The 17,820-nt window shown below is 38.3% G+C and overlaps 1 pseudogene; it reads right to left on the bottom strand.

Moving 5' to 3' along the window:
* Nucleotides 1–1,751: 1,751 nt before the first annotated feature.
* LOC123626867 lies at nt 1,752–17,541 on the bottom strand (annotated as a pseudogene).
* Nucleotides 17,542–17,820: the final 279 nt, after the last annotated feature.

The raw sequence follows: 17,820 nt of genomic DNA, 5'->3' as shown, positions 1-17,820 counted from the left end.
CTCCCAGATGTTGTCCACAATGTGGGGTACATCCGTCTGTTGCCTGCCACTCATAACCTCACATTCCACCCCCCAAATTTCCTGCTCCACTCATTAGATGCATGCACTAATTTTCTTATTAATTTGCTTGTTTATTCCATCTGTATTGACTGCCTATTATGTTATACAAACTGTACTGGATACTGTTTGAACAAAGCAGTATTTAGCCAGAAAAAACGTAGGGTGAAGAGCAGACTTTATAGGAAAAGGGAACAGTAGCTACTTACACTGGATTCTGGATATAATGCTGTGAAAAAGGCAGATATAGTCCTTGTTCTTATAGAACTTACACTATAGTTGCCAGAGAGCTTGTTAAAAACACAGGTTCCCAGATCCCTTCCCGGGAGTTTTTGAATTGGTAGGTCTGTAGTAGAACCTGGAAATTTGTATTTTAACAAGCATTTCAGGTGATTCTCATCATCAACAAGTTTGGAAAACTATGTATGATGGAAAATGCTAAGGCTCAAAGGTGAGGAGTGTTTGGAAACTGAGCAGTTCCATTTGGCTGGATTGTGGGCGGTGGAAGGGGAGTCAGGGAGAGATGAGGGAAGCAGGACCCAGGGCATGAGAGACCTTGGAGGCCAGCTGAGGAGCCCTGATGTTATTATTTAAAGGCTTTAGAAAGCACTAAACATTTTAAGGAGGTCAATAATAGGACTATTTTAAAAGTCCACTCTTGGACTTTTGGATGGCCAGAAGAGGAGTTGGGAATAGGGCTTAAACCAGAGGATAGAGATAAAAAGGAGCTATCCATAGTGGTGAGCTTCCTACAAAGGTTTGGAATGGAGATACGCATGTGAAGTCATCCTGACACACATGGTAACTGAACACCCCAGTCAATTGGGATCTTTTCAATTTCTTTTTTCCCACCCACACATTGATCTCGTGGTTTCTCAGCTATCCATGTGTGACTGTATCTATAATATAACCAACAGCAATATTTTCCATATTTCTAGATAAACCACAAAACACTTATTTTTTCCAGGTTTTTCTTATAGATCAAGATGAAGCAGTAGATTAAGTCATGGAAAAAGACAGAAGAAAAAGACAAGTCAGTTGTCAGTATCCATGGTCTGATTTTGTCCTAACCATGGAACAAAAATGTTCAACATATACTTGCTAAAAAGTTTATGAAGATACAGGCTCAACAAGGGAATGTAAACACCAACAATCAGATGTGGAACAACAATGGCAGGCTCTTCCATTCAAACTTTAATGGTCACTTGTTCCTTTAAGTTCATTTGATAAAGACAAAATCTACAATGAAATCCTTGTTTGGTGAGTTCACAAGTTTCTCTCTCTGATAATTTCTTTTAACTGTCCATTACAAATTTTTAACAATATATTTAAAACTCCTACTAGTCAAAGGTCAAGCGTGGGCTTCTTTGTAACATTTTATAAACTGTATTCCTTCCTCCCAGACCTCCTCGAAATTTATTTCTTCAAAGAGTTGATAACTCAATACCTGACATGGTTCTACCATGATAGTAAACGTTATGTCTAAAATGACTTAACTAAAACAATTTCAGAGTGCCACTGGCAGAGATCACAAAGCACTTTCAATGCTGTCTTCTGGAAGAACAGATAGGTCTTCAAAGCATGAGCATTCAAACAGGGGTCATTCAAGTAGGTATATTATCAATTCAGTGATTAAGTGACCTACATACCTTACGGCTCTTCCTTCAATTATCAAATACAAGAGAAAGCTTATCTCAAAAAAAAAAAATCTCTTTGGTGTTTTCAATGGTTTCTCAGTTATCGTAGGAAGCTCTGACTTAGTTGTATAGAGTTTGATATATGTGTCTACCATTAAATCCAGATCATGTTTTATATCAAAATTTATGTCAAGCAAAGCCAAGTTACTTAACCCTCGGTCTGTCAAAGTGTTCCTCAAGTATGCTTTGAGATGCTTTCGTCCATTTTCGTAGTGCTCATTCTCAACCTTCATCATGGGAAGAATACACAGGACCTTTAGCAATGCGTGCACATTAGGAAAAAAGTTGATGTCAGGCAGGTAGAGGGCCTCATAAATGGTGGATGCAAGCTCAGTATCTTTCCCTCTGTGTTTCCATTCGATTCTCCAGCAATGAAGTTCAGCTGAGAGCGTGTCGGGATTGGGTAAATCACTTGTGTACATGTCAGCATGGTGTTCCTTGGATGTATTGAATTTGAGTTGACCCATGACTGAGGGTACCAGAGATAGGTATTGAGGAGCTTTTAGGTGCTGTTCTGAGAATATATCTTTAAGTTCCTGAATAATGTGCTCCACTGTTGGAACACTTAGGGTTTCTTTATAGTAACTCTCGGAGGTTAGTTGAGGTTCCAGGTTACCTTGCTGAGCTCTGCGAAATTTCCCAGGGAGTTTCATCTGAATATCAAGTTTGGCTGCCAAATTTGTGGCTTCCTCAAACCAACACTCAGGATAAACTTCAATATTTTCCATCACTTCACTGAGTGAATGCAGTACTGCAGTCAAGCTATTGGCTGCAAAGAAGACATCAGAGGTTTGTCCCTGGAGATTTTTCCCAAAGGCCCTAATACAAGAGGTGATATTTCTAAGAACAACAATAGTAACAATGAAATCAAAATCTGTTACTGCACTACACAGGACAAATACTCTGGCAGCTATGCAGTTATTCCATCTAATAGCTGTGTCACTATTTATACCATCTAAACATAAGACAAGTGCTTGCAGGAGTTCCACTAAAATTTCAAAAGCATCATGCCTTCCTGTCCACTGAGAATAGCAAATTTCCTTCAGTTCTTTACTCCATTCTTCCCTTTCTTCACTGTTCTGAGAAAGAACAGACATAACATTATCAAGTTCTGAAAGCAGTTGTGGTGATCGATGGAAAAAAGAACAAACTTAGTCAATTGTTCCCCATGCAACAGATATTCCCATAACAGGCACCGATTTTGCCAACCATGTTTTTAAGGCACAGGAAAAGCAAAGTATGTAGATAGCTTGGGGATATTTCTCTAAAAGTCTAGAAGCAACAACTTTCATTTTGGAAGAAAATGCACTGGACGCAATGTAAGCCCGGCCACGACCATACTCCATATTTAGCTCCCACTTCTCAGTTATTGCAGTGTGAAATTTCACAGCTAAAATTTCTGCATTGGCTTCCTGGGTCAGGAAGCCCACAAACTCCTCTCTTGGGTAATGAGATCCCTCCACGAACCTCACCAGTATGGGCAGGTGCTCTCCCCCTGCTATGTCCGCTACATTGTCAGTGGTAAGTGAGAAGTGTGAGTCTCTCACTTCCCTGAGAGTTTCTGCCCGCGTACAGCTCTTACGGATCTCCAGCATCTGTCTCTGCTGTATTTTTGTACAAAACAATGTGTTAACTGCCGTCATCTCAAAGCGCTTTCACCAGGACCTCTTCACCAGGACTTACCCGGCACTCCAGCAGTGCTTGAAAGTTATCAGGAGTAAAAAGACCTTTTTTCTTTCATCAGCCTCATGTCCATCCAGAGATATGTTTTGCTTACCCACAAGAATCAAGATTTCAAGTAGAGACTTTAGGTGTTCTTTGTTTTCCTTCTCTTCAAAGGTTAGAGGTAAAATGTCCTCATCCTATTCTTCACCCTCTTCTTCCGCACTGGGGTTCTGCGCATTGCTGTTGTTGGTGTCTTTATGTTTTTGCTCTCGTGCAGAAGTTTCATCAGTTTTTTTCTGTTTCAGCGTCCTGATTTTATCTCCACTCAATTCTTTTATTTGTTTTCTGTGTCTACTGTGTGGACCGATGACTGGTAAGATCAAATATTGTTGGTATTGCATTATCTCAAAGAACTGTCCTATAAGGACTAGTTCTACAGACCATAGAGATCTCAAAGAGTTTGGCACATAATCGATAATGTGTGTTTAGTTGATCAGGTACTTTATCTTCTAAGTCTGCTTGCCTACAATTCTCCACCCACTTCTGGCATCTGGCCGGATCCCAGGGAACTTGAAAAAGGCCAGGTGGGACTGCGTGCTCTTCCGCAGAAGTTGGGCATCATTGCCCACCCGCAGGCCTGCCCAACCCTTGCCTCTCCTCCTTGCCTCTTCAGGGCAGTCTGCCCACCTGTCGGGCCCGGGAGGGGAGCTAGGCAGGGCCGGTGCACGGCGGAGAGGTCGAACCAACAACCCTTGACCTTGCTCCTGGGTTCAGGTCCCCCCCTCCTGCCCAGCCTTCTGGGTCTGCCTCAACTTCTGCTCCCAGATCTCCCCACTTTAACTAATCTGATTAACATCTTGATCCTCAACTGGGCATTTCTGTGAAAGGTGAAGAAACTCCTCTGCTATCTTCTTAGCCCACAGGCTGGGTTGTACTTGACTTTGGGGGAGAATAGTTTTCTGCTCCTCTAAGCTTCTGTGATTTCCTGCAGAAAAACGGAATTAGGCCCCCTTCATGGTGGGAAGCTTTACCTATCTCTGCCTGATTAGTGGCTGTAAGAGGATGGATTGGGGTGTCTTTTTTAGGGCTTTGGATATAGGATAAGATCAGGTAATTTGGGAAAGCTGACCTGTCTGTTTCACCTCTTTCTTGCAACCTTTGTCTTTATAACCAGATTTTTGCTCTGGAAACACCATCCCTCTCGATCTAGTGTTGGTTTTTATGGTACTAATACTAGGGAAACCAGGATACTGAAAAAGCAGCTCCCCATAGAGTGCAAGCACCAAACTATATGATTATTATTTCTTCTTCCTTTCTATCAAGTCCACAGATGAGTTTTTCCTCGCTTTTTGGCTGAAATCTTGAGCAGGTCCCTAACTTGTCAGACACCTTTAGATAAGTAAAAAGTCCACTTGTCATTTTTAGCCCCAAGATACCTAATTAAAGTTTGCCGTCGAGTTTAATAATCAGCATGGCAACACCAAAACGTAGTATTCTGTTAGTCTGGAAAGCCACTAAGGGAGGGGCAGCTTTATGGTAGATATCTCCTTCCAGATGAAGTTATCTTCTTTCAGGGGACAAATAAACTCTCTGTACCGTCTTCTTAGAGCCCCTTGCTGTAGATTGAGATGAGGGAGAAATGATCTGTCCCCCTACCCCTGGATAAAAACACTTTCTAGAGGAAACATCTCTTTCTTTAACTTCAAACTTCTTATACCCTTGAGGTGGGTGACCCAGCTAGTTGCAAAATCACATAAGCAGTTTGGCCTCTTTATCTGTAACGTGGGGGTTCTTGGCATCCAGTGTTTTGTTCTTGGTCTTTATGTCTTGGCAAAAACTGAGTGAGAAAGAGTCACATATAAGATTCCATTAACAGATTAATTTCGGCCAGTGCTATATATTTTACAAAGTGTTTTCACATATATTGATTTCATTTGTTTTGCAGTGATTCCATGAAATAGGACAAAAACGTGGGCTCAGATAGGTTAACTGGCATGTAATGTGTGAGGCCAGAAAGATATTAATGGTGGAACCTGGATTGAAACCCAAGTCTCATGGCTTTAGGCTGGTTTAGAATTTAGCCTGGCGGCATAGAAATATAATAAGTTTCAAACGGGTCCAAATCCAACTTATTAGTATCTTGTGACTTTTATGTAAATTCCTTAGCCTTTCTGATCTTTAATTTCCAAATGTAAAACACAGAGAATACCATCTATATCCAGAATTTTGGTGAATTTTGGGGATAAAATGATATAAAAGCAATGCTGAGGATCTTGTTAAAATGCAAGTCTGGAAGGCACCGGAGATTCTGAAGAAATTCAGCTGATGCTGATGGAGCTGGTCTGAGGGTCGCCATGAAAGGCAAGTGCATCATGCCTGTCAGGTACACAGTAGACAGTCAATAAATATTCCTTTCCTTCCTTTTCCTGAATAGTCCATGTGCTCTGCTCTCTGTTTAATTTTAGGATCCACTATAAATTTACTCAGCTTGTTATTTGGCATGTGGGCATAGATAACACAGGATACACGTAAAAAGGATTCTCATGCACAAACTTGTCATATGGTCTTCTTTGAATCAGTTGGATGGCAGAATGTCGTAGTGTCACAGTTCTGGCTCTTAATAATATGGTACCAGCAATATTAATATGAAAAAAATTACCCAGATCACAAGGGATGCCCGATTCCATGTTCTAAAACCACCACTTTGTCTTCATGGAGCTATCAAATAAGTTGAGGGTTTGCCAGAAAAAGTTTAAAAGATAGTTTTTGAGAGTTACTTTAAAGAAATGAGATGGTTGTGACAAACGTGGAGATGGCCCAGGACACTTCACAGGATGACTGAAAACCGTAAATCAGATATACTTTTGACAATAATTTTTCCATTATAGATCTATTGAGAAAGGAAGGACAAAACTATTTTCAAACCCAAAACCTAAGTTTCACTCCTGAGAACATCTGTTTGAATTCTGGCCTGGCAGCATACTGGCATTTGTTTAAGGTCATTAATCTTTAAGAAGGTGTAAAGGGATCGTGGAAAACTCTTTCTTGCCAGCAAAGCGCTGCAAATGATGCCTTCAAGTGTTCAGTACCTTTGTTATGATAATCAAGTACCATCTTCAATTGTCACTGGTTTAAAAAATAAACCTAATCTGGAGAGGGAGGGACATTTATTTAACTGTATCCAATTTTTTAGTTGCATTTTTTAATGCTCATTTGGGATACTTGATCTTTCCTCCTGAGTAAAAATACCTTAGCCACTAAAACCCTGAGCATATTAGCTACCAAACTAGGCTGAGATGAAGTAGAATAAATTTCTTCCCTAGGTGGACAAAATCAGAGGCACCTTCCCCCTTCCCCAGGTGGCTGTGGTCTGTGGCTTGCAGTGCGTAGGAGGAACATTGACGTATTGGACACGTGCAGTGGAAAAAAACAGGGATAAAATAGTTTGTGGTATAGGAAGGCACATTTTGTTTATTAATAGAAAACACTAGAACATGCAGCAATTTTCTTGCAACAGTAACAGAAATTTATAGAAGTTAGAGGAGTACAAGGGTTGTTGTCCCTGAGAGTTTTTTCATTACCAATAAATGCAGACCATAATGACATGTTTGCTATGTTTTTCCATTGCCAAAGTAATACTTATAAAACAATATTTGGAAATATAGAAAGTTAGTGAAAATGTATCCATATTTTTGGCATTGAAAGGCAACCAGGTTCAACATTTTGTAATGTTTCTTTCCTGCCTTTTCTCTACCAAAAAAAAAAAAAAAAAAATGGTTTCTGAAAATGTTTTTGACCAGAATGTGTGGGTTGGTGGCCTCAGACCCACCAAGAAATGAGATAATTGACTTCTCCATAATAAGACACCACTACATGCCTGAAGTTTCCAAGGAAGGTAAAGTCTTAACAAAAATTCTTAATGTCTTACACCCCTTCCCAAACAGTGTGACCGTCATATAGATTATTCCTGTTTCATGGACATATACTCTGAGCTCTCTCTAGCATATGTTATTGGCCCCTCTTTTTCACTATTGGCCTTCTTGAAGTTTCCTTTCTTGGTAGTTTCCAGATGATCAAGTCGGCTCTTCCCCAGCCCCTGCTGAGTATCACGAAATTGCCCCCGTGTGCCTGACTTGGAGGAGGAAACTCCTCCTCTCCTGACCACACACACAAAATTCTTGGAAGGGTCTTAATTTGAACCCTTGAATGGCAGAAAACCTGTAATTTTCAGGAATTAAAGAACTGGTAATCCCCAACCTCTGGCTGGTGAGCACCCTCCTTTCCTTCCTGCAGTGTGGACTTTATACACAATAAGGTCGCGTTTGAAAAACTCTGAGCTTATGGTTTTATTTTCCACACAAAATGTAAGAGTTGGCTATATCATCGTCTTAAGAGTAATCTTTAGTTACTCTGAAATGTCAATTTTACAGAATTTAATTGGCCTGTGATAAAAATATATTATTAAATATATGTATTTGTTAGGTGCTTTGGACTTTATTTTTCAACAATTTTATTGAGGTAAAATTTACATATAAAACATGCTCCAGATGGATGAGTTTTGGCAATTGTATGTTCCTGTGTTACCAACACCACCACAATTAAGGTATACACTATTTCTATCTCCCCCAGTTTCTCTTAGGTCTCTTTGAAGTCAGTCTTCACCTGTAACCCACCTAAACTCTAGGCAATTACTGACCTGCTATCTGTAGAATATCTGTAGAATAGCAACAAATTTATCCAGTATGGACTCTTTTGTCTATGGCTTCTTTAATTCAGCATAATATTTTTGAGATTCATCCACATTGTTGTGTCTTGTAGTATGTGTTGTTACTTTTTATTGCTGAATAATGTCCCACTGATTGGCTATATCACAATTTCTTTATTCACTCATCTGTTTATGGACATTTGGTTCTTTCTAATTTGGCTATTATGATTAGAGCTGCTATGACTCTTTGTGTGTATGTTTTCATTTCTATTGAGTAAATACATAGGAGTGTAATTTGCCATCTGCATATTTTCTTTGATGTCTTCATGTCTTTTGCCATTTTCCAATTAGATTAAAATTATTTTAACGATTACGTTTGAGAGTTTTTAAAAAATATATTCTAGATACTACTCCTTTGTCAGCTATGTGGTTTGCAAATATTTTCTCCCAGCTTGTAGCCTGTCTTTTTATCTTTTTAACAATCTTTTACAGATTAAAAGTTTTAAATTTTCATGAAGTCAAAGTTATCAATTTTTCCTTTCATAGATTATGCTTTTGGTGTCAAGTCTAACAACTTTGCTTACCCTAGATCCTGCAGATTTTCTTCTTTTGAAAAATTTTATAGTTTTACATTTTACTTTTAAGTCCATGATGTATTTTGAGTTAATTTTTGTATAAGGGGTGTAAAACTTAGGTCAAGGTTTTTGTCTATTGATGTTCAATTGCTCTAGCACCATTTATTGAAAAGGCTATCCTTCCCTCATTGAATTGCTTTTGTACTTTTTTCAAAAATCAGTTGGACACATTATGTTAAGTGAAATAATCCAAGCAAAGAAAGACAAGTCTTGCATGTTCTCATTCATATGTGGGAGCTAAATATTCAAACAATTGATCTAATGGAGACAGAGAGTAGAATGATGGATACCAGAGGCCGGGAGGGGTAGTGGGGAGCGGGGGATAAAGTGGGGGATGATTAATGGGTATAAAAATATAGTTAGATAATTATTGATGGAATGAACAATATTTGATAGCACAACAAAGTGACTACAGTGAACAATAAGTTACGGTATCCTTAAAATAAAGAAAAGAGTGAAGCTAGAATACCCCCAACACAAAGAAATGATAAATGCTTGAGGTGATGGATACCCCAATTACCCTGATTTGATTATTGCACATTGTATGCCTGTATCAAAATAGCACATATACCTTACAAATATATAAAACTATTATGTACCCATAATAGTTAAAAATAAACATTTTTTAAAAAAGTTTATGGAGACATGGAAGAAAATCAGTTTATGTGGGTCTATTTATGGGTTCTCTATTCTGTTCCATTGATTTATGTGTTTACCCTTTTGTCCATAACACACAATCTTGATTATTGTAGCTATATAGTTAAATTTTGAAATTGGGTAGACTTATTGTTTCCAATTTATTCTTCTTTTTCAATATTGTTTTGACTATTCTAGTTTCTTTGGCTTTGCCTATAAATTTTAGAATAGTTTTGACTATACCTACAACAAATATTGCAGGGATTTTGATAGGAATTGCATTAAACCTGTATATTAATTTGGGAAAAATTGGCACCTTATTGTGTTGCATTTTCCAATCTATGAAGATGGTATGATTCTTCATTTATTTATATCTTCTTTGATGTCTTTCATCAGCATTTGTAGTTTTCAGCATGTTAATCCTGTACATTTTTTTAGATTTATACCTAAATATTTAATTTTTTGAGCCATTATAAATAATATTGTTCTTTTAATTTTGGTGTTTACATGTTCATTGCTAGTATACAGAAAGACAATTAATTTTTATATGTTTATCATGGACCTTTCAGCCTTGCTAAACTCACTTGTTAATTCTGGAAATTTTTTGTAGATTCCTTCAAATTTCATTTACAGATGACATGAATTTCATTTACAGATGACTAGAGACAGTTTTATTTCTTTTTTAAAAAAATCTGTATGCTTATTTGCTTTTCTTGCCTTATTGTACTTGCAAACACTTCCAGCGTTATGTCAAATAAGAACGAGTATTCCCCTTGTTCCCAATCTTATGGGGAAAGCATTTAGTCTTTTACCATTAAGTATGATGTTAACTGTAAGTTTGTGTAGATGTTCTTAATTAAGTTGTAGAAGTTTCCTCTATTCCTACTTCTCTGAGTTTGTTGTTGCTGTTTTTTTTCTTTTTCTTTCTTTTTTTTTTTTTTTACCATGAATGGGTATTGAATTTTATCATATGCATTTTCTGCATTGATTTAGATCATCATATGATTTTCTTCTTTAGCCTGTTGATATGTAGTTTACACTGTCTGATTTTCTAATACTGAATCATTTCTGGACCCCACTTGGTTATGGTACAGAAATATCTTTTTATATATTGCAGAATTATTTTTGCTAATATTTTCTTATGGATTTATGCATCTGTATTCATGGGAGATATCATTCCATAGTTTCCTCCTCCTATCTTTGTCTGGTTTGATATCAGGATAATATTAACTTTGTAAAAATGAATTAAAAAGTTTTGCCTTTCCTTCTACTTTCTGAATGAGATTATGGAGAATTGATGTTCATTCTTCTTTAGATAGTTGGTAGAATTCTCCAGCAAAATCCTCTGGGCCTGGAGATCTCTTTATGGGGTGTTTTTAAATTAAAAATTTAATTGTCTTCTTGTCATAGGGCTATTCAAATGATCTATTTCATATTAGGTGAGTTTGTGTTTTCTGAGGAATTTGTCCATTTCATCTAAGTTGTCAAATTTATGTGTGTAGAATTGTTTATAGTATTCCCGTATTACCATTTTGATGTCTGTGATGTCTACAGTGATACCCTCTTTCTCCTTCCTGATATTGGTAACTTGTATCTTCCTTTTTTTTTCCTTATGGCCTTGCCACAGCTTTGTCAGTTTTATTGAGTTTTGTTCAAAGGACCAGCCTTTTGTTTCTGTGTGTGCATATTCCATTTTTATCCTCTTTATGTTTTGTATTTTCCTTAAAACCCTTATGTACACGTTACAGCTGTTTTAAAATTCTTGTCTGCTAATTCCATTATCTCTGTCTTTCTGCATCTGTTTGTATTGACTGACTTTTCTCTTGGTTATGGTTCCTATTTTTCTGACTCTTTGCATTTCAAGTCATTTTTATTAAGATAGCAGACATTGTAAATGTTATATTGTTGAAAGTCTAGATAGTCTTCCTTTAGAAAGTGGAATTTTGTTTTGGCAGGGAGTTAAGCTGCAGTTCCACTTGATCTCTGTGAAGCTTGTTTTTAAATGTTGTAGGGTGAGTCTAGGGTAAATTTTACTTTAGGGCTAACTTAATTCTCCTCTTGAAGCATGCCAATTCAGGAGATTCTAGTAAATATTCAGGGTTGTGAGCAAGGTCTGCATTCTGGCTGGCTGCAACTCACCTCCTGGCTCACAAATCCCAGTAGCTGTTCTTGCGTGGCCTCACGGAATTTCATTTTTTACATATGTAGCCTAATATTCAATGAAGGACTCAAGGTATAGATTTCTGGAGTTCTTTCTCTCTGCTCCCCACATTTCAGCTCTCCTTGAACTCTGATCTCTGTGTTCTAAATTCAATGAGATGGATGTACCCTGTTAGGGTTCAACCTCCTTTGTTGCAGTCTGAGAAGCGCCTCCAGCTAAAAAGGAGGGCTGGAGGGTTTATCTCATTTCTTTCCCTGCTTTCGGGACTCACAGTCCTGTGCTATGTCTGTTTTCTAACATCTGAAAATAGCTGTTTCATCTATTTTATCCACTTTCCTAGCTGTTTACAGATTTAGTACCGGTTGTTATTTAATCACATTCAGACATGGTAAACCCTAAACTCTCTCTAAACATGTTTAGATTTAACAGAACAATTGATGTTTCCCTCTTCAGTTTCTCTTAGTAGTTTTCAGAAGATTCAATCTGTTAATTCTCAAATACATCCAAAAATCACTTGGGATATTTTAAGGTGCTGGATAAAAGATCATTTCTTTTCTGCACATCATCATCACCACTCTTCCCTTAAATTAACAGGATATGTTTTTCTGAGGCCATGGTTTCAGTATGCAAGGCAAAAAATTCAATTTTTCTTTCCTCAGTTTGGGGAGTAAAAATTATAAGAATGAGGAGCATTATAGCACCTAATGTTGCCCAACACAGCCCTACATAACTTTGGAAGTTTTATTCTCTCTTCTCTCTCTGTCCCCTGCATCTGTGTGTGTGTGTATGGGCACACTCGCACATGTGTGTAGTTTGTTGATTAAAGAAGCATTTAGATCATGTCATGCCTGACAAGTTAAAAGTAACTTTCTCACCAGATGTGCTGTAATGAAAATCTCCAAAAAGTTTCACTTAGGATATGTCTCAGTGGGCATTTTAAGACTGTATCAATAAACTTAATCACATGGTAAGATCTTGGTATTTATCAGAAAGGGATTTGAGCCAGGGTGTTTTAAGTTGATTAGTATCTGGAGTGAGAAAGATCTCTGTTTTCATGAGCCCTCTTGGAAAAATTTCCCCCTATTTATCAGGAATGCCAAATTCCTGAGATTGAAGTGGATACCCCAGGCACAGTTCAACATTGCAAGGACAGATGCCAAGGGGAATGTGTTTTCTTTTCTATCTCTCTTACTCCTATTCCTTTGAATTTTTTTCTGCAGGGTACTTAGAAAAATTGGAATTGATAGAGTGATATACTTTGAGTTATATGTTGTCATTAAGGAGGCAAGTTGGTAACTAATGACTCTTTCGGTAAATCAGTTCAATATCTCTTTGAGGAGGGCCTCAAGTTTAATATGACACACAGTGAGGGGATTACATGAAGTACAAAGAAAAAAATTTCTTTTGATTTTCTGAGTAAGATGTTGTTTAAGACCCAAGACTGGAAAACCAGTTGAATAATGTAATAGTAGTGTTTGGGTTAATCAAACCTTCTGATGTGTCAAGTATAAATTCTCAGAAGGATGCTAGGGAAGTCCATGGAACCAGGTGGCTCCTAATCATTTACAAAGAGAACAAAACTGTGCAGAGATTCAAGGAGAATTGCATTGGGATTGAAACCTGTAGGGTTTCTTAAAAAAATGTATGAGAAACTAATGTGGAGTTTGGAGTATTTCAACTAGTAATCAAATACAGAATGTTTTGAGATAGCTGATGAGATATTCTTTCGTTTGATTTTCTCAAATAAATAAAGGCTGTTGTTGATTCTGTCAAGACAACTTTGCGTGTAGGACAATAACTAGCATGTGTTTTATCTCCATGAACATGTTTGTAATTGCACCCATACACTTTCTTAGGCGGGGAAAGTTTGCAGGCCTCTGAAATGAGATTAGTGTGTCCATACAAAATCCAAAGTCAACAAGATAGGAAGCATCTATAGCCTTCTGAAAGAATTCAGTTGGTGCCTCAGCCAAGGGTGGTGGGAAACATGGGGCCTGATAAACTCTTCCTATCTTGTTACAAATGTTCTCAAAAAAGCATTATTCGTGTGACTTTGACACCATTCCTATGGTTATATATCAGCTATCACCAAATCCCTGTCACTGAGGAGCTTATAGTCTAAAAGGGGGACTTTTAAATAAGTAAACACATTAGTAGACGTTAATCAGTTCACCAAGCCAAAAATATTGGAGCATTAGAAAGATCTGAATTTGAATCTTGGCTTTGGTACTTAAGGTGTGATGATAGGAATGTTTAATTTTAATGATCAGTTCCGTCTCAGTTAATAGCATGGAAACTTTCGGGTAAAAATCCTGTGGTTATCTTTGACATATCATTTCCCCTCGCCTCTTACCACCTATTTAGCAGCAAGTCCTGTTGGCTCGACTTTCAAACAGATGTGACCACTTCACTCCCTTTCACAGTCACTGCCCAAATCCAGGACACCAACATCTATTGCCCAGACAATTAATTGGCCTCCAAACTATTTCTACTTTTGTTTTCCTCCCTTTGATCCTTGCCCAGTCTCTTCTTGGCTGAATGGCCAAAGTGACCCTTTCAATATGCATTGGATCATGTGTCTTCCTTACTCTAACCCCTCCAGTTCCTTCCCTTTACACTAGAAAACTGTACAAACTCTTCTGTATGCTCTTCAAGGCTCCATGCCCCTTGTCCTGCCCACCTCTTCTGCCTCATCTTCAATTACATCTAACCCTTGGCTTCTTCCACCTCCTTCTCACTGTACTGCAGTCATCTAGGTCTTCTTGCTGTTCTGCAAACAGCTCATTTGCTAAGCTCATTTATTCCTCAAGGAATCCCTGTTTTCACTGGCTGCTTCTTCTTATATAAGCTTTACGTCCAGCTCAAATGTTACCAACTCAAAGAGGCTTTCACCATCTTATCTGAAATAGCAGCCTTTGCCTCTATCCTCTTGCCCTGTTTTATTTTCCTCATAGCAAGATTGCCATCTGAAATTTTATTATGAGTTTTAAAATATTCTTTCTTCCTTACTAGAAGGGAAGTTCTGTAATGATGGACTTTGCCTGTCTTGTCACTATTGTGTTCCAGTCACATAATGGACACACATTAAGTGTCTGTCAGATGAATAAGTAATTTTTAAATGGGGATAATGATAAAACATTAAGGTTTTTGAGGAAGGAATAAGAATATATGCATATCTATAAATACATGAAAACTATAAAGTACTAAAATGATAGTTATTCATAGACATATAACTAAAATGGTTGGAAGGTACACAAAGTATTTGGACATGATGCTGGTAAGTCTCTCTCTGAGCTTGGATGTGGGTTTTATATTTAGTTTTATTTTCTATCGTAAAGGAAAAGAAGTGAGTTTTACCCAGTTGAACAAATAGACTCATTACTCTATATTTTGCAGTTAGCTGCTTTATACATATTGACCAGTTATTGCACTTCTAGTGATTAAAAAACACATATGGTCCTCAACTTAGGATGGTTTGACTTACAATGGGTTTATCGGGACATAAACCCCATCAGAAGTTGAGGATCACCTGTATTTCAGCCCTCTGGGATACTGGGAGCACAGTGGAATAGTGTGTTACCAATAACACTGCCTACCTACACAAGCAGTGTTTCCATCCATTGCCTTAGCTAAAAGGGAATAGCTTTTATTCGTTACCCATCTTTTGTTAATTAATATGCACTAATTCTGCACAGCCCTCAGTCCCTTTTGCAGATTCTGACATCACAGCTGAGCATTAGATGAGTAACGATAACTTTTAGGACCAATATGGGCAGCAATCATGTGACTTACACAATAGTTATACTGTTTTTCTTAGCTTTACTGTGTAGTAGGGCTCTCCAAATTACTACTCGTGTATTTCAAAGCAGAAACCAGTGTCCATAGCATTACCATATTTTGCAAATAAAAATGCACAGTTAAATTTGAATTTCAGATAAATAAATGCTATTCTAGTATAAGTATGTCTCATGCATAAGTATGTTGGGACACACTTATGCTATAAAATTTTTTATTGTTCATTTGAAATTCAAATTTAGGTGGGCATCATGTATTTTACCTGGTAACCCCACATGGAGGATATAGCCAGTGACATCATTCTTGATGCCATTACAGGTCCTTTGGCTGTTCCTAGTCACATATTAAGTGACTTTAATATGGTTCCCTTTAATTGAGTGACTTTGATTGGGAAATAGACATCAGTGAGAATTTTCTCATGATGCTTGGCTAACTCTGAATGTCTCCCGGCATTTGTGTGATGAACTTGATCACGCTAGATTAAGTGATCATTTACTACTCCCAAGGTTTCTGTCATCTGGGTGCAGGGCCAGAGGTGTACTTTCTTTGAAGCTATTAAAGCTATAGATTTAGGGCCCTCCCTTGCATAGGTCACTCCCAAGGCCCTGTGCCTAATTTGTATTCTTATTCATAATAAAAGGGCTTCCAAAACTGTATAAGCTTCAGGCTCCATAAAAACCTGGATCCTGTCTCTCTACCCCTGCACCCCACCCTTGTCTAGGGCTCAGAAGTCTAGCACACTAGCTCTACAGAATCACTGCTTTGGATAACGTCCAGATAAAATGCTCACATTGGCAAGACAAATGTTTTACATTTAGACAAGTTGCACTTACTTATCTTATGCCCCCAACAATCTGATTCATTTCAGTTATTGGCTTCTTTTCTTTCCCAGTGGTCACAGTTGTCACATTATGGTCTGGGAACATGGGGGCAGAAATCCAATGGTAAAACGGATCCTTATGTTTTCCTTTTCACTGGGAAGCACCTAGTTCAACCTCTCTATAACCAGCTGTATTTTATGCCAGTCACAAAGTGAAATTCTGGCTTTCTAAGAGGAAGCTTTGATCCTCTTTGCCTGGGATCTTCCTATTATCCCTTCGGTATCACTTCCCCTAATTTAACAGCTGCTTGTTGCACTTTGCTCCGGTCCTCCCAGCTGGGGAAGTAGAGATCCCCTACTGCTTTGTAGACTACCAACCACATGGACCCAAACCCTGAAGGAAGCCCCTGCTTTCCTCAGCCCCCTAAAGTAGAGTATCTTGAACCCTATAAGTCTAGGTGGCCCTGGTCCTCTCTCTGGGGGATTATTTTGTTTTTGGTAGGGCCGGTGGGATATTGTGTTGGAATCACCCAGGGCCCCATCCTTGGCCCTCATCTTAATTTTAGGTACTTTCATTCCCTTGGTGATCTCATCTTTTGTCATAGCTCTAAAAGCCATCCAAATGCTGACAGATCCATAGTTTATACCTGGGAAGTAATTGGAGAGTTCAGAGAAAAGAAGTGATGTGATCCAATACATGCTTAAAGGATCAGCCCAGACTTTTCCCTTGACTCAAAAGTCGTTCAACTGCCTATCTGGACGACTGCTAGGCATCTCAGACATAATGTGTCCACAAATGAGCTTCTGATCTTGCCTCCAAATCTGCTCTCTCTGCAGTTTTTCATACCTCAGCAAATGACAACTCCTTCCTCCCAGTTAGTCAGGCCAAAAACCTTGGAGGCGTTTCTGACTCTTCTCTTATTCTCACATTACATGTTCCAACTATCTAACAACAGTCACTCTACTAAATACTCTTTGTTGCTACCATCAAAATATATCCACAATCTGATCCCTTCTCATCATCTTCTCTGCAAATACCTGGCCCAAGCCACCTCATCTCTTATGTGGCCTTGTAGTCACCTCTGAACTGGTCTCCCTGCTTCTGTCATCAGCCAGCTTGAGCTGTACTCAACATTGTGGTCAAAGTAGTCCTTTCAATATATTAGAGCATATTATCCTCTGCTCAGAAACCTCTGAGAACTTCCCACATCATTAGGAGTAAAAGCCCAAGTTCTATAATGGCCTGCAAGGTAATACCTGATCAGACCCCCTGCTACATCTCTGTCCTTGTCTTCTAATGCTTTATCTACTGCCCGCTCTGTTCCAGCCTTGCTGGCCTCTTTGGTGTGTTTCACACGAGCCAAGCACATTCCCCTTTCAGTGCCTTTCCACTGGCTGTTCCATCTGCCTGGTTTGCTCTTCCCTCTTGTGTGCATGCGTGTGTGTGTGTGTGTGTGTGTGTGTGTGTGTGTGTACATGCTTCCTTACCTCTTTCAGGCATTTTTTCAAATGTAACTTTCTCAGTGATCATCCTGTTTAACATTACAATCCCCCTCCATAATTCTTATTCCTTGTTTTAATTTTGCTCTCTAGAATTCATTATTTCTAACAGACTTAAAAATTTTTTTAAAATTGTGTCTTCTCCAGTT

This window comes from Lemur catta, chromosome 23, assembly GCF_020740605.2.
Source record: "Lemur catta isolate mLemCat1 chromosome 23, mLemCat1.pri, whole genome shotgun sequence".
NCBI classification, from domain to species: Eukaryota; Metazoa; Chordata; class Mammalia; order Primates; family Lemuridae; genus Lemur; species Lemur catta.
Note: the sequence above shows the minus strand (reverse complement) of the source record. Positions and strands in the feature narration are given on the sequence as shown.